At 40.5% G+C, this 17,874-nt stretch overlaps 1 long non-coding RNA gene across 2 annotated transcripts in view; it reads right to left on the reverse strand.

Annotated features, from left to right (window-relative positions):
• LOC120103503 (uncharacterized) overlaps positions 1-17,874 on the reverse strand; it is a 57,024-nt gene that overhangs the window by 19,795 nt on the left and 19,355 nt on the right. Inside the window, exon 1 of one of the 2 annotated variants that reach the window (XR_005505757.2) lies at positions 14,298-17,290. The exons of the other annotated variant lie outside the window; for it this stretch is intronic. This is a non-coding gene — a long non-coding RNA (uncharacterized LOC120103503). Of the gene's footprint in view, positions 1-14,297; positions 17,291-17,874 lie in introns of those variants that run through there. 2 annotated transcript variants of the gene reach the window in all.

Below are 17,874 nucleotides of genomic sequence, written 5' to 3' on the forward strand. Positions count from 1 at the left end.
TGTGCAACTAGGTCGAGCCGGCTTATGGCAGGATTTTCCTGCTGGGCTGAGGATACTGTGTCTTATTTTCTGGGCTATGTGGAACTATAGAAGATTCTAAGCAAGGCTGTAAAAGGATCATAGCTGGGCTGGGGAGAAGGATCTGATACCTGTGTGCATTTGTGCGCTACAATCTGGAGTAGGAAAAGCTTGGAACATTTTGTGTCTTGTGAGAACAAACAATATTAAAGTAATGGGTTTATGCATTTTTTGACCTTTAAAAAATGGTATTTTCAGCAAACTTCCTCCTCCCTACCTTACCCTTGTTAAATATTTCATCTCAACTGGAAAATACCCACAACAATGATTTTTTTTTAACGGTTTTAGCCTTTCGGTAATAAACCAAAACAAACAGTGGGGAGCTTAAAAGGCCTTTCAGCTGAGCACGATGAAAGCAGATGCCTCCGGTTTATATTATTGTTAGAAAGCATGGGAGTCTAGCCTGGAAATTCCATACAGAGGAGAGAATAGACAGAGGGACAGAGCAAGTCAAGGATCCCCGACCTAATATTGTGGTGGTATTTCTTCCTTGCTCAGGGTTTATACACATGCCCCAGAATCTCGCTGTCAGAAGCAGGATTCTGTTTTCTTCCCTCTAGCAGGACCTGCAGGGAAAGCCCCAGTGATAGAGATGAAGAAATCAAGACACTTCTTTCATAAAGCTATTGAGAGAACTACAATGGCTTTCCGGCTTAATGCCCCGAGTGCAGCAACAAGGGCACTTTCTGGCTGGAGGGCATGGTATCTTAATACAGCTCTTTGCCTAGACTAAATTACAACGTGTCTGTCGCTATGACCTTGAATTACCTGGAGTCTCAGTTAATAGCAATGAGCAAATATCACTTCTTGTCTGTTTGCACCATAAACCTTCCTGTGAGCCTTTCTCACTCTAACCCTCCCACCTGGAGTAGCTGCCTATGCATCTGTTCAGACATTTGCACGGCACACATCTAATGAGTACCTACTGTGCACCACATCCCAAGGGTTCACAAATAGAATGCAGTCCTTCAGGTTCCCATGGACTCCTTGCCTGTTAAACTCTCAAGATGTCATTATTGGCTCCTTCATCAAAGCAGGAGGACTCAGCCTAGCTTGTCATGAAGGTATCCAAGAGAGGTCTACTTTTGATGCTAACTGATAATGTCTGAACGTTGTGTCCTCTCCCTTCCTCCAATTCATATGTTAAGAACCTAATGATGGCATTAAGAGGCAGAATCTTTAGTGGGTGACCATACCATGCCCTACTGCTCTTACTGCATGATGCTCTTTGCATTTCAACCTTGTGAGAATATAGAGTATGCCCCCTATGCTTCAAGGGTCTCTGTGGGGTATTGAATTTGCTGACGTCTTTATTTTCAACTTCCCAGCAACTATAACAAGTAATACATTTCTGTTCTCATGTAACACAACATCTCAGGTACTGTGAAGGTGTACATAGAACGGGGAGGAGCCTCATGATCAGATGAAGTCAGCCCATTCCTTCAGTACATAACCACATTTTGAACATGGATATATAATCTTTGATGCTGGAAATGGGAGCAAAACAAATCCTTCTACTCACAAACTTTCCAAAGTTATGAAACAAAACAACAAAATCAAGATCTGGTAAGAAGTACCATGACAATAACGAAATAAGAAAGAGCAAACCCTTTGGAGGGGGCTAATGTATTTTCTTCTCTCACTCTGTATTCAATTTCTCCACATCTCCATTTTGATGAGATCCCTGGCCTGTAGACACTGATCAGTGAGATTCAGGAGACCCTTGTGTTTTCTCTGAATCTTTTAGTGGACTGTGGGGGTGGAGATAGAGACAGTCTTGGGTCTGTTCCCAAAGAGACTTCCTGAACTAGAATCAACTCTCAAGGATGGTCTGTAGCAGAGAACCTAGGCCCTTAGAAGTCCAAGAGTGTAGCTCAGGACCACAAGCTTCATGTCCACAGAGTCTAGGACCTTTCTCTGTATTGATGCAAGAATAATTCCTCTCTGTTTGCTCTCATCCTATAAGGACTGCTCCACCTTGAGTGGGGTGGATCCACTGGAAACTCTACTCAGGAAGTCATTACAACCAGCCTTAATTTCTGATGCCTTTCTAAAGAGATGTATACTAAATGGTGACTTGGCAGGGAGCTTTTGAGCATTGGGGATTCTAATACAGGGTGAGAAAGCTCAGCCATCATCAGGTTGACCAGCATTGGCTTCTTTTCTCTTTTCCAGATGGAGAGACATTCAGATCCAGGTAGGAAACCAAGGCTATGAGGGGCATTGGCCATTTACTAGGGTATACAGTTAGTATGAAGAACTTCCAGGACAATTTATCATAATAAAAGCAATTTACAGACTTATCCATGAAGTCAAAGAGACTTTTCTATATGGCTCAGACACTTCAGCAGTTAAGCATGAAGCTTGCAAACATACCAGTACGTGGAGAGATGTCCCCCAGTTGGAAGCTGCAAGAGAGCAAGGCACTGTCTGAAATTCACATGCAGCCTCTCCTCAGGACTCCTTGAAGTCCTTCTGGACAGAGTCCAGATGGTTTGGCCTGGCCAGCTGGTATAGCAGCTAGCCTTTCTTGTTGGTTAGATGTGAGACATATCTAGTGAACCATCTGACAATCAGCCAATGTGCTTTAATTGATGCCAGCTGGGTGCCCTGTCATGGCAGTATTATCTCCAAGCTGTACTAGCCTAAAGGCAGTAATAGGGAACAAGACCTGGGTGCAGGTGATGCCATCTAAAGGGCATGTTGACCCAAGACTGTGCATCTTCCCCATCAGTGTGAAATCAGCTTTGCCAAGGATAGCACCAATTCTTGTCTACTTCTCTGAGATATGCTAATCTTTTGAGTCTAAGTTGTTCATTCAGAAACCTACAGGTAGTTTTGGTAAACGCTTTTGGTTATTCTCTTGGTGTAACCTATGTTGGAGGGGGTTCTGGTACTGTGGTTAGAATCTCTCAAAAAGTTCAAGTGTTGAAGTTTTGGTCCAACCTTGCAGCAATCTTGGTAGGTGACTGGATTCTTAGGGCCCCAAATTAACCTCTTAATTAATCCTCAGATGGATCATATAGCATTACTGAGGGCAGAGCCTAGTTGGAGAACACAGTGGGTATGTGTTCTCAAAAGTTATACTTTGGCAGAAGCACCTTCTCTCTCTCTGCTTCTTGGGCAATATGATGTAAGCAGGCTCTGGGGGACCTTCCCTTTCCCATGATGTCCCTTGTCTTTCCCCAGACCAAAAGCAATGGAACCAGATAATCATGAGCTGAAAGAATGAGCCAAACAAACTTTTTTCTTTTAAGTTAGAGTAACAAGAGTCTGACCAGCATGCCTGGGTTCACACTGCTCAGCCTAATCTTTGATGGAGCCAATTGCTATTGGAATCTGCTTCTTACAGAGTCTTCGTCCCTTTAAAGTTGACCTACCTGTGCTGACCTTAACTTTTCACACACAGAGGGAAGTCACAGTGCTTACAAAAGAGGCCACTGATAAGTAAAGGTTACAGATTATGGGGGGTTATATTTACTGAAATAGCCACAGTGATTATTATAACTATTACCAATATTTAAAATTGGGATCACTTGAGAACGACACTGGCATGCATTCACATTTGTTTCTTGGTGTGTGTGTGTGTGTGTGTGTGTGTGTGTGTGTGTGTGTGTGGGCCTGTGTGTATGAATTTGTATGCACCCATGCAAAAACTCCTGAAGGCCAGAGGAGGATATTGGGCATATCCTTTTATTTCTCCCTGTCTTATTGCCTCAAGATTTGATCTCTCACTGAATGTGAAGTTTTCTGTTGTTGGCCAGCTTATTTCTTGCCAAAAGCATATTAATCATTTTCATCAGAGTCCTACTTTTCATCTTAGTGGATCCAGGAAATACAAAGTTGATCTTATTTCCCAAGGACCTCTCCTGTCTGTATACCATGTATGTGTGTAAATGTGTTTGCATGTGAACTTAAAATTCCTTAACTGTTTCCTGAGCACCCTCACTGCAGGGCCACTCTCTGCAGGAGGGATGGTGCGGTGTGCAGACATGAGCTTCATGCCGAGTAATTTTGGATGGGTAATGTATACCCTGGAGTGTCTGTAGTGAGGGATTGTGGGTACCTTCCAGGGAAGGGTTCATGGGGATCTCTGCTGACGAATGAAAGGGTGCTGTAGAAGCTGAGATGAGGCTCCTGGAAATAGCTACAGCCTCCAGGCCATCTCAGATGTTTAATGAGTTTTTGCACTAACTGGCAAAACAGACACACAACATCTAAGATACATTAGGAATCTGTTCTCTGTGCAGAAAGTGTTTGAAGATTCAGGAAGAAGTCAGAGTATCTAGTTCCCTATATCAGCTCCGTGAACTTTTCTGGACCAACCCTTACCTGTTCTTTGGCTTTGCACATGCCTCCATTCGCCAGCATAATATTCTCCCCACCACTACCGCTGCTGAATCCCAGGAATATGTTTCTCTCCTGTGTGCCGAGATGCTCGTCAAAAGGTTGGTCTTGTCCTGACCATAGCAGGTGCTTCTATACACAATTCACAGAATTTAGTGCATTCTCTGTCTAGAAGGTTTGACTTAGGAATGAAGGCAGGGAATGTTTATGGAGTGCTGATCATGTGACCTTATTTTCTTCTTAGCTTTTTCTCTAAGAAAAGCCTTATCCCTACTTACCTTCTAAGGGAAAAACTCAAAGGGTCCTTATAAGGTTAATGACTTAGATTTCTATCAACACTGAAACAAAATTCAGACACAGATGATTTATCTGAAATGTAGGATAAAAGGCTCACTCTTCACACATTGATGCTTATAGGCTGAACAAAGACAAAGCATGAAGAGCACCTGAGTGTGCAGTGTGAATAAGTCTGAGTGTAGTGTGTGTGTGTGTGTGTGTGTGTGTACGTGTGTGCATGTGTGACTATGTGTGTGTGACTGTGTGTGTATGTGTGTGTGAGTGTGTATGTATGTGTGTATGAATGTGTGTATGAATGTGTGTATGTGTGTGTATGTGTGTGTGATTGTGTGTGTGGTTGTGTGTGTATGTGTGTGACTGTGTGTGTGTGTTTGTGTGTGTGTGACTGTGTGTGTATATGTGAGTATGTGAGTGTGTGTGTGTATGTGTATGTGACTCTGTGTGTGTGTGTGTTTGGCATGCAAAGAATGACAATCTTCTTTTACCCTAAGTGAGACATTTCCCCCACACCTCCCTCCCTTCCCTTTTAACTTCTAGATCTTTTATAAATTACTTTTTGAATAGTCCTCCCCTCATCTCAGCTCAGAAGCTGCCCTGCCAGCAGCCCTACCCAGGTCTGGGTCAGCTGTCTCCTTGAGTGTTCCCAGAGTATTCACTCCTAGCTTAGTGTTGTAGGTCACACTCTGATTTGCAATTGTTTATTTACTCTTGCATACACTGCTGGGCTATCATCTCCATAAGGGCTGGCAGCAGGACTGTCTTGTTCTCTGTCACAGCCTCAGTGAGGAGTAATGAGTATTTGTTAAAAGAGTGAATAAACAGCGTGAGGGGGAGAAACAAATGGCAGCCACTGAGTCCTGGTGTCTCCTGTGCAAAGATAGATGTTCTTTGTGTCTTGTGTGGAAGGAAGCATCTGCAGGGCTCTGCTGGGAAAGACCTTGATACGTTTACATTCCTCACCAGGTACCTAGTAATCATTTACCTTAGCTTAGCATGAAGAGCACCTGAGTGTGCAGTGTGAATAAGTCTATGAGTGTGTGTGTGTGTGTGTGTGTGTGTGTGTGTGTGTGTGATCTGTATAATGATAGGGGCTAAGCAAATCCGATGGCTTAATGGAGAAGGTAACCAGAATTTGAGATGGACCTCAAAAGATTGGTTGTGTACAAAAGGCAGAAAAAGGCTTCTAATTCTCAAAATGCAGGTTGAGCTCTGTCTTGTCATGTGACAGTGTACAGGTGAATCTGTGTCCAGAGGACAGTAGAAATCATACTTATGAAATGCAATGGCCTTATAGGTATCCTGTGCTTTCAAACACAGCAGCTGCTGAGAAATCACCCACCCTCCAAGCAAAGGGACCCACAAGGATCCCATGGTTTCATGCACTATACAGTCCAGATCCATTCCTCCCTTCTAGTGACTTCCAGGAAATTTGTGCATGGCTCCTTTATTTACATCTGAAACATTCTTTATTTGTGAATATTCTTTTTATTGACTGAATGATTTTCTCTTACTTGTCTAGTAATGGTAATTTTAATTGGCAACTTAACAGGATGTGGAATCACCTGGGCGGGGCTTCTCAATGGAGGATTGTCTTAGCCTGTGGACTGTGGACTGGCCAGTGTGAGAGGATCTTGATTATGTTAACAGAATTACCATTAAGTTAACAGACCACCTTCTGTGGGCACTATCATTGCCTAGTCAAAGGATTCTGGATTGTGTAAGAGTGGAAGAAGTAAGAAGAACAACAGACTATATATCTGTATTGCCCTCTGCTTTCTAGTGTGGCTGCAATGTGACCAGATGCTTCCCCTTCCTGCCCCCTTGATTTCTTCATGATAGACTGGACTTGGAACTGACTGCTAAAGCCAACCCCTTCTCCTTTAACTTACATGGTCAGAATATTTGATCACAGCAACAGGAAAAGAGGCGAGCACAGTTCAGACTGCTTTAGTGAATTATTATGAGCACTGTAGATTATGAGCAACAAAAGTTCGTGGTTTGCAATTATGCAATCTTGAAGCCCAAGATCAAGCTTGCAATCGTGGCTGGGCTCTGTGAGATTTCTCTTCTGAGTCCATTACTGTTATGTTCACTGTCTCTTTGCATGGTACGAAGAGGGCTTGAAAGTTTAAATTGTCCTTCAGAAGAGCAAAGATATCATTTATCACTTTACCTCATGACTTCCTTACCTCCCAAAGGTCTACTTCCAGATCACATAGGAAGTGAGTTTAAACAGACACTAAAGGGGTTATAAGCATTCAGTCCATGTTTTGTTTTTCATAAGGGTATATGTCTGATGTTGAAAGGAGGGCTGAGACATGGAAGAACAGAAAACAGTGGAATGGAATTGGTCATATTGGATACAAATCCCCTGATGAGGCTGAAGCATTATTAGTGCTGGAGTTATAATGAAAGATGTGCCTCATGAATCCTGCTTTCTGTATGTGCAGATGATTGGAAGAAGAATGCATTACTGGCAAATAAATATTTTCCAAAGAAAGGTATGGCCCTGAGCTAGGACTGTGAGTACTGTGTTATATTAAAGATGAAGTCTTCCAGAATATTGTACCTGGACATAGAGCAAGAAAGATGAAATACGGGCTGTATGAAATCCATGTCTGTGTGCCAATCTACTGGGAGTCATTGTGAGAGAAGCAGTCTACTTTATTTCATAGAAGGAAAAGAAGCATTGTAAACCAGAGGAAGGGCAACCCATTGGGAAAAATTAGGTGTATTCTAATGGTCTTTAGAACTGCCAAGACTGAACCCCCATTGAATGTGATTGTTGGGGGGAGGGCGGTAATGGGGGAGGGTGGGAAGGGGAACACCCATATGGAAGGGGAGGGGAGGAGTTAGGGGGATGTTGGCCTGGAAACCGGGAAAGGGAATAACAATTGAAATGTAAATAAGAAACACCCAATTTAATAAAGATGGAGGAAAAAAATTTTAAAAAAAGAAGTGAGTGTCTAATAAATTCTACAATGTCCCTAATAAGTACAAAAAGTTGAAAGTGAAAATACCCATGGCCTCTTTCAATAAAGTTTTATTTATTTACTTCTGTGTTGCTACACTACAGCAACTGGAGAAACAACCCTGTCGGATTATGATCCTAGTATGTGTACTCGATGAAAAGAATTTGGAGTTGTAACTTCAGGTGGAAAGATATACATGCTTGCCCACTGAGTCATCTCTTCAGCTCTTTCAACTGGGTGCTTAGAATCAAGATGTGAATTATAGATAGCTTTGTGAAATTTCCTTCTCGCTTCTGAAGACATTTGTGTTTTCAGGATGAAAAACAAATCTATTTTCAATAAAAGAAAATGTAAAGGGGGGAGATCGTCACACATTAAAGCCACTCTTATCCTCACTGCTAGTCCTTGATTGCCTGAAAGCTAATATAAACGTAGTCATTACCCTGCGTTTCCACTACAAGATTGCATCTAGGACAATTCATATTGTCCTTATATGATAAATGTGGCTCTACAGAAAACTGTCCACATGGAGCCTTGAACTAATCTAATTTTTCTTCCTCCTGGCTAGTAGTTGTCTTGTTATATACTCCACACTAAGACCTTTAGTACAGGATCCATGCTCAGGTTTTCTAGAAGCTCTTGAACTTAGTCTTAAGTTCCTACTCACTAGATCCCTAAAAGAGAAATGTCACATCTAGAAGAAAAAGAGTAATCCAAGTCTCTATGAGAACAGTTCTCACTAGACCCCAAATTTGTGTGCTGGGGTAAGATAAATCAATCATGGTTGTAATTACCTTAACCCACTTGGATTTCATAGGGAAACTACAAAGCCCACATGTCCATTGCAGAATTAACCATCCATCCCCTCAGATCCTCCCAGTTCCTTTCCCTCTAAGTTGAAACATCAAATGGGAAGCATCTAGCATAGATGTCTAGGAAGTTGATGGAGCTCATGGGCAGGTGTAAGCCAAGCAGAATATGTTTGGGTCTGTTTAGGTAAAGTGCTTTCTCCTGGGTCCTCAATAGAAGGAAGATACAGCTAGCTAGATTTTCCAAGATCTCTTCCTGTTTCAAAGAGTTAATGTTCAGTGCACTAAAATTGAAGCACTGTACACACTCTCATTATTCATTTATCCCCTTCCTTTTCTTTCTTCCATACATTTTAGTACTGAAATGGAAGCTTATTAAAACCTAGAAGCTTTGACCAATATCAAACCTCAATAATCTAAAAAATCCTCCCCTGGAAATAGCCAGATAACAGCAGCTTCCCAAACCTTATAGGCCAGCAGATCTCCTTTAGATGTAAAAAGACTTTGTGTATTTGTGAGAGGCATGGCACAGCAGAGAGATTGAGGATGGAAAAAAATGTGAAATAATTTACAAAAGACTTAGTGTCTAGCAGTTTCTTCTTATTCCTGGATATTTACAAGTCTTTCTTAAATAAAATCAATGTGTGTGTGTGTGTGTGTGTGTGTGTGTGTGTGTGTGAGAGAGAGAGAGAGAGAGAGAGAGAGAGAGAGAGAGAGAGGGAGTGTGTGTGTGTGTTTCCATGCTCATGGGGGTGTAAACTCATGTTTGGAGGCCAGAGGACAATTCTGTCTGTCATCCTTAGGAATTCTACCTACTTCCAAGACAGGGTCTCTTTTTGGCCTACAGCTCAGTAACTGGGATAGGCTCTCTGTTCACTGAGTTCTGGGATCCCCCTGTTTCTGCCTCCCCAGCAGTGAGATGATCAATATAAGCCATAACACCAGCATTTATATGAGCATTCTTGGGATTTCCTCAGGCCCACATATTTGAGAAACAAGTATTTATTAACTAAGCCATCTCCCTAGTCATTATTCCAGGACTTTAGCTAGAGACTTAGTATATGTTAGTCTTGGGTCAGGGAATAGGGCAACTGATACATTAGCATTTACCCCACAGAGAAACCATTTAAAGAAGTGATTCTTGCTTTCCTATAGGTAGTAAGAAGTGCATAGTAGGGACAGCCAGCTGATAGTTCTTGATAGGGAAGTTATGATTTTTTTGAAATAAATGTTGCTTTTTTTTTTTTTTTCGGAGATGGGGACCGAACCCAGGGCCTTGCGCTTGCTAGGCAAGTGCTCTACCGCTGAGCTAAATCCGCAACCCCTAAATGTTGCTTTTTAAATGGGGATAAAGTGTATTAATGGGGACATGTGGACTTTTTTTTATCTTTTAAATGTTGCTAAGTGATTGTGTTCTGTTTAATGAGGATGACTTTCCATGCCACCTCATCTCTGTGCTTCTCTACCTGCATAAGGGCAGGAGACATGACTGCATGTTATGAATCTTAACTGTCTGGATGCTGAGTGGGAGGAGGTTGCAATGCAAAAGAGCAAAGCATTGTATGGGAGCGGGTCTGCTGGACTTGTGTGCCTCATTGTACAAGTGTGAACCACATGTTCCTGTGCTTATACATTTACAAGGTGTTTTGTAAGTGAAGCCCCCATTCCTTTATAAAAATAGAATCACTTTTCTAAATCAGAATTGCTGAGTAAGTAGAAGGGCGGCTCCGAGTTTTAGAGGAAGCTTTCCAGAAATTGGTGCAGGAGCTCGCTAATGGGACTGAGAGGTGGAAAGGAAGAAGCACAGACCATGCTGCGTTTTGCATTTCAATCTCTGCAGATCCTCTCTCCCTGCCTATGCATATTTAAAATTCCTTTCAATATATAAATAGGATAATTCTCTCTCCTCATCCCCACCAGAGTTCATTTAACAGGCACACAAAAAAATTGTACACCCAGGCCTATCTTTTCCTGCTTCCTGTTTTTACTATTTATTGGTTTTTCTCATTTTCTTTCTTTCTCTCTCTCCTTTTTGTCTGTGTTGCTCTCCTAAGATTAAATTGTGTCTCAGGATTGACCAGGGGGAGAAATACAATTTCTTCTAAACAAGGAAAGGCCTGAGGGAGGTGGTCTCTATGTTTGCTTTGCTCTTTGGCACCAACCCAGATATCTCAGAATCCAATTTGAATAGAAAGCTCTGGGCATAAGACAATCTGTGTTTTGCAACCTACCCTTAGTGTAGCCTCTACCTATTATTGACAACAATTGCCCATTTTCTTTGTAACTGAAATTCCTGTGTCCCAAAGTCATAACCAAAAGACTTAAAAATTCCTTTATGGGAAGGACAGTAGAAGGGACATAAGCTAGGATCAGGGGAAAGACACTCATAACAAAAGCCAGGCAAGCTCTTCTTCCTTAAAAAAAAACAAAGAGCTTCTGAAAGCATTAGTTCAGTAGAGTGTCCTTGACTCATGGGCATAACGTGAACAGTCCAATCATTCTGGAATCAATGTGGACTATCCACATCAGGAAAGAATACACACTGTTACCAAAAACTTACTACCTCTGGATTGTAAATATGAAATAAGATTTTGGTCACTGACCTTTTAAACATTCATTCTTTATATTTCTGTTGTGGTGGTGGTTATTGTTTGCTCTAGGCCCCATAAAAAATAGTACAAGATGTGAACCCGTGGGCTAAACTGCATGGGGTCATTTTCCCAGTGTCTTTTTCTAGTGTGTAATTTTGAACAAGTTACTAGGCCTTCCTATGCCTAGGTTTCTATATATATGTAAAATGTGGACTACAATAGAGTGGTATAGGGACTAAATGAGTTAATTTCTAGCCTCTTAGAACTCAGTTTCACAGCATAAGCACCATAAAATGCAAGCTCCTTTTATTGTAAGTTGCCATTACTGCTACCATTGACACCTGGAAGGTGTGCTGAATAGCATGTCCTGCATGAAAATATGATAATGGCTCTTATGTTTGCAACTAGTATCTATTAATTAAGAAGCCATCATTTGTGCTCTGTAATTATATTTATTAAACCCTAACTCCTATCATAACAATAATTAGTTCTTGCTAATTAAATTTATCAAATTCCCCCTGGATTCATATCTTAGGTAAATATTTAGTAGCCCTACACTAATTATTTTAATCAACATGGAGTGTATTTCAAATGACTACAAATAGTTCTAACTAATTAGATTGAGTACAAAATAATATCTTATGTAATAAATTTGCAGGTGCTACAAAAGAAGGGGAAGGAACCACAGGATAATGTCTTAAAGACCTAACCATTGTCTGACTTAGCTGTGACAGCATTTTTTTTTACAACCCTCTAATATATTAGAGGAAGTAGCTCTAGAAGGTTTACTACAACTATCCCGCTTTGTGTTTTACTGCCAATGTTTTGGCCACAGACCAAAAACTGTACTCTGTAACCCAAAGCATGTTATATGCTTTCCAATTGGACCCATTTACACCGGGAATTGGTACAGGATCAAGAAGCCAACCACAGTATTGGCTAAGTGGGCTACCACAGATACAGAGAGATTGATCTCTGTTTCAAAGAGCCTGAAGTTAAACAGGTATCACTTCTTGGTTCTGTCCTCCACACCCTCAGGCCATATTTGTCCATTATACTTATGCTAAGGAGTTCTCCTACCTTCTCTGCTTATCTGGTTTCTTCATAACAAAGACAATAAGTCCTTGAATTATGAGTGTCTGATTGGTATCCTGTTGCTTGGAAACTATGATATCAATGCATCATATTTCATGACAAAAATGTCTCTGCCCCATCTCTGCAAAGATGTGCATGCTGCCTGGTGGCTTCCTTGTGGCTGGTCCACATTACCCATACCCTTTTCCTTTGATGTGTTTACAGCAAGGGCTGTATTGTGAAATGTTTGACTCTGGTTCACAGTGGTCAATCTTTAGCCACATTCACAAGCCTATCTATAGCCTGATGTAGCCCGATGATAGACTGTCCTTTATGTCAGCCCACTGCCATGTTGAGGAGTTTGGTTGTCTCACTTTACAAAGGAAGAATCCCATCAGGACTTGTTGAGTGAGGGATGAGAGGGTCATAAGACCATCCTCTGAGCATCTAGTCTCTCTCTACCACCTGCTGTATGTAACTCTAACTTAATGACATATATACACAGATCAAGGAAGAGTAGAGGAATGACATTCTACCTACATAGTTATGGGGAGGCTCTCATGCCTATTGGGTGAGGGTTTTTCAGGTATGGCCTGATGTAGGAGGAACATACTCACTTGTGTAAGTAACCCCTCATGTATGCTCTGTAAGGGAGCCCAAATGAAGTCCCTGATTCCCATAATGAACTTTAGTGGAGTCATGCCTTGGTTTGTCTTTGGGAATCTTAAGAGGAATAGATGTTGATTTGTTCCCCAGGGGAGGAATTTTAGCAGTAGCTAAAATTCTGTTCATGATAAAGCAGCTGTCTATGCCTGGAATAGGACTCAGTTTACAAGCCAGGTCACAAACTACTCAATGGTCAGATGCACTTCATCTGAATTTGCAGTTGGACTGTGGGTTTACATTCCTTTGAAATGCCATTAAGGAGATACAAGAATAAAGTGATCATGACTATTGGAATATTGACAGTTGGATTACATTATAATAAAAATGGTCCATTTTAGGAATAAAAGTAGATGTTATAACATTAAGCCATCCAGGCAGATAGCTAAATCTTTTCAAAGTTGTCTCTAGTCCTTTCTTGTAAATGACAGGTGAATTATCATTCACAAGCAGCCATTAGTGGATGCCCATGGTGTGGTGTCCAAGATCACCCCAGGCTATCCTGGCTTTCATTTTCACCAACTGGCTGTTGAGAATGTGGCTGCTTCTTTACAGCCTATAAATTACATTCTATTTTTATGATAAAGTCTCCAGTGGGCCAGGGAGACACGTTTGACGGTGGATCTGCGCTTGGGTCTCTCAGCGATGTGCACACACGCATGAGAATTACAGAAAACGTACAAGCTTTATCTCCCCCTCTCATTAAGCTGTCATCTACTTTCAGTGCCGATCTATCTCTTGTTTTGAATATTGCCTCCCTTCCTCCTGGCTTTCCTTGGAGTATTTGTGATCTCATGCAGCCACCTTTATGATAGATGAATCATTCCTATGGCAACCGCAGTCATCATGAATCCTCAGAATGAGCTGGCAGGAGGGAAGAGCATCCATGAGAACAGAGATTCAAGGGTGCCATGAGGTAGTAAGGAAATCTGGGAATACTGAAATGATGGAGTTAGGAGCAGGCCATATAGAGCTAGAAAAGATGAGATGACAGAGGTCCAGAAATGTCTGACTGCACAGCATGACACCAACATGAATGAGCAAACACTTTTAAGTCAAATAAGCCTTATAAAAGAATCACTATATATTTTTAATATGAACCAATCAGCCTGAATATAAGGTGTAAGATTTGGACACCGTATCAGCATCTAGGGCCAAGAGACACTGTCTCTGAAGATCTCATTCCCTTCATCCAACTATTTTTTTTCCAGGGGAAAATGGTGTTATGTAGGGTCTCTAGCTATTGAATGTATCTGTAATAGCAGAGGGAACGCTGCTTGGAGACTGGCCTTAAGTAGTGGAATTACACAATGCGACTTCACTCTTTAATCAGATTTACCTATACTGTTTAAATAATTATGCCTGATAAATGAACCATACCATTTATTTTAATTAAGCGAATATATTTTAGACTGGATCAGGGCTGATCTATACATCGCTTTCCTCCCATGACTGCCTTTATTTACCTGTTCCGATCCATTGATTCTGAAGGATCAATATTGGCAGATCCATGTAAGAAGAGTGTTCCAATTTTATCCCTGCAAAAGTATGTCCATGAAATCATGTTAAAAGAAGGAAATGACTTATTTTATGCTTTGAATGAGAGCTCTGCCAGAGCCTGACAAAAACAGTTGGACGCTTGCAGCCAACCATTGGACTGAGAACGGAGTCTCAGTAGAAGAGTTAGAGAAAGGACTCAAGGAACTGAAGGGGGGTTTGCAACCCTGTAGGAAAAACAACAATATCAACCAACCACCCCACCCAGACCTCCCACCAACCAATGAGTACACATGGAGTGACCCATGGCTCCAGCTGTATATGTAGCAGAGGATGGCCTTGTCTAGCATCAATGGGAGGAGAAGCCCTTGGTCCTGTGAAGGCTTCATGCTCCAGTGTAGGGGAATGCTAGGGTGGGGAGGTAGGAGGGAATGGGTAGGTGGGTGAGGGAGCACCCTTATAGAAACAGGAGGAGGGAGGGTTTGGGATGGGGGCTTCGGAGGGGAAACCAGAAAAGGGGATAACATTTGAAATGTAAATAAAGAAAATATCCAATAAAAGAAAAGAAAAAAAAGACACTGTACATGAATGCACCAAAAGGAAGCAGGGTACATGCTTTCTTTCTATGCCTTGCATAGAAGTCCCCCTGGAAGATGCCACCACTTAACTTGTCTATTGTCCCCTTTTCTATTAGTCCAAATGTAATCCAAAGTCTATGGCAGGCCACAGACAAAGAACTATAGGACCTAAACGTATTACTCCTCAGACTAAGAATGATTAGAGCATTTACTTATCTGTCAAACTGCTCCCAGGGTTTCTATAACTTTGGGTCCAATGCATTTAGAATTTTATTTTGTATATATGAGTGTTTTGCTTGCACGCATGCATGTCCTCTACATGGATACACACTAACCACAAAGGCCAGAAAAGGGAATTGGATCCCTTGGAACTGAAATTATGCATGATTTTGAGCCACTATGTGGATGCTGAGAATTGAATTCTGGGCTCTGCAAAAGTGACAAGTGCTCAAATCCAATAAGCCATTTCTTTAGCTCTAGTTGTGTATTTTAAAGTCCCCAACCTTCATTAGAGTATAGCATAATTGACCACATATATTTTTACTCTATTATCTTTGATCTTCCATTTATATGGTTTTAAAAGTTTCCCTTGGCTAATCTTAGTTTAATATTTTAGAGAATTTGATGATATTCCATGTCTATGTTGTCCGTCATTGTACCTATTTGCCCAGATGTATCTCCTAGGTTCTTGGAATTAGAAGGCAGGTACCTGAATTGAGATATGCTCTAAGTAATCTATGTATAGCATATTTGAAACACATATATAAACAATAACAAGAAAAAAGAAATTATTTAAATATTTTTATATTGGCCACATGTTAAATGATAATATTTTGACTACATTGGAGGTAAATAAAATCGATAATTAAAAATAATGTATTGGGTTCAGATTGGACTGTACTGACCTTGTGGGATGGATGTGCTCAAACTCACCTCCAGTTCAGACCTTTCTTCTGGCATTAGATAATATAACAGATTCCTACCTTGCCTCTTCTATTAGACTATCGTTCACGCACTTAAGGTCAGCAAAGTGAAATGTGGAACATCTCCTCCTAAATTCAATCCTATTTCAGTGACTGATCCCACCATCATTTTTATATATTTCTCCTTCTCCAGAGAACATCCTCCTTTCAGTACCCCTATTGCAGACTATTTAGATGAGAATATTTATGAATCCTATGCTAGTCCTTCTCATTTGAATGCCAGTAGCTTGGAGAGCCTGCTTCCTTATAAAACAGCCCATTCCAATTGTGAATAGTTCTGCTGTCAAGAACTTTTTTTTTTTTTTACATATAATGAATTTGACTTAGAATTTCTATTCAGGTTTTAATTCTGTCTTCTGAAGTCATTCCAAACAAATTTCATTCCATTTCTATCTGAGAAGATTATTTAATATCTTGGCCTTACTGATGCTTTTACTCTAACATGTTTCTCCTGAAACACACCCTGTACTATACACATGGTTTCTTCCCCTTCATTCTAAGTGCTCATCTTTGAACCTAATATTTCTTTTTTGCCTATTTTAAAGTAAATGGCCTGCCAATCCCAATATTCACGTCACAGACTGGAAAGGGATTCACAGTTGCCTTTAATACTATGTCTCTCTTGATATCCTTTATGTATGTCAGTGTATTTATGAGTTGTGATTGCTACTCTTGGTTGTCAACCTTATGTACCTTTGAAGACCCTCTGGTGAGGAGTTGCCTCTAGAAGATCAGCCTGTGGGCATCTCTATAGGGCATTTTCTTAAAGGTTAATTGATAGAAGAGGGATATGCCCAGTATAAAGCCTCTCCTAACCCAGTGTGTTCCTGAGTTGTATGGGGAAGTTAGGTGATGTTCCTTGGTGATTTCTGCTTTCCATTCCTGTCTCCAAGGTCCTGTCTTAAACTTTTGACTTGGCTTCCCTAGATGATGGGCTGCAGCCTCTGTGCCAAATAAAGCTATTCCTCTCTCCAGCTGCTTTTGATTGCTGTGGTGGTTATCACAACAGAGCATGAGTCATATAAAATGTAAGTAATATTTGTATTAGACTGCTTTTGATATAAACCCAGAGTATCATGCTATATAATGAGTTAAGTCATGTCCTGCTCATACTGTGTTCAAAGCACATATTTGTACTTTTTGGATGACATTTGTAGCTTGGTTTATCACACAAAGAATCCTATTTATACTCTGTGCATTCTGATTCCTCACTGTATTTACTTCCCATGAGTTTGATGCCATGGAATTGCTTAGTAAACCTGTGTTTTTCCCAAGAAGTATCAAAACAAATCATTGACATGCATAAAAGGATAAGAAATCATAATACATATCTTAACTATTTATGTTTTAATTGTGTATTGTATGTTTATGTGCACACATACATGGTATAATACTCTTGTTGGAGTCAGATGCCAGCTAATGGGAAGTGGTTGACTCTTTTCAATTGTATGTGATTTCTGAGTATTGAATGAGGTAGTAGTCATGCTTAACAAGAAGCTTCCTTCCTCACTGAGCCATCTCACTGATCAACACTACTAAATTTAAGAAAACAAAATTGAGAAGTGATTTTAGACATTTGTATGTTTTGTTTTACAAAAAAGTCCTGGGAACTGGTGTTTTCTCTGTAGGTCTTTTAAATCATACATTATTGATTCAAGGATATATTATGGAACCTTGCTTGAGATTGATCTCAAAAGAACCTACTCATAGATTCCAGAATTAATCTTATTCTTCTTCAACCTAGAATAATGTTTGCTCTATGTTTTCCTTACATTCTCTGAGGTTGAAACTGGTTTCTACAATTAGACATTTGAATTTCCTCCTCTCTTAAAGTCTCTTAATTTGACCTAGTTTCTTTCTTTTAATACCTATATACTTTACTGCCCAAAGATCACTTAAGTTTATATTACTATCATAGGTAATTGCATTTTTAATTTATTCATTACATAAAAGTTTTTTAGTGCATAATATGTATAAAGTTTTAC

The sequence above is a fragment of the Rattus norvegicus genome, chromosome 6 (assembly GCF_036323735.1).
Source record: "Rattus norvegicus strain BN/NHsdMcwi chromosome 6, GRCr8, whole genome shotgun sequence".
In the NCBI taxonomy this organism is placed as follows: Eukaryota; Metazoa; Chordata; class Mammalia; order Rodentia; family Muridae; genus Rattus; species Rattus norvegicus.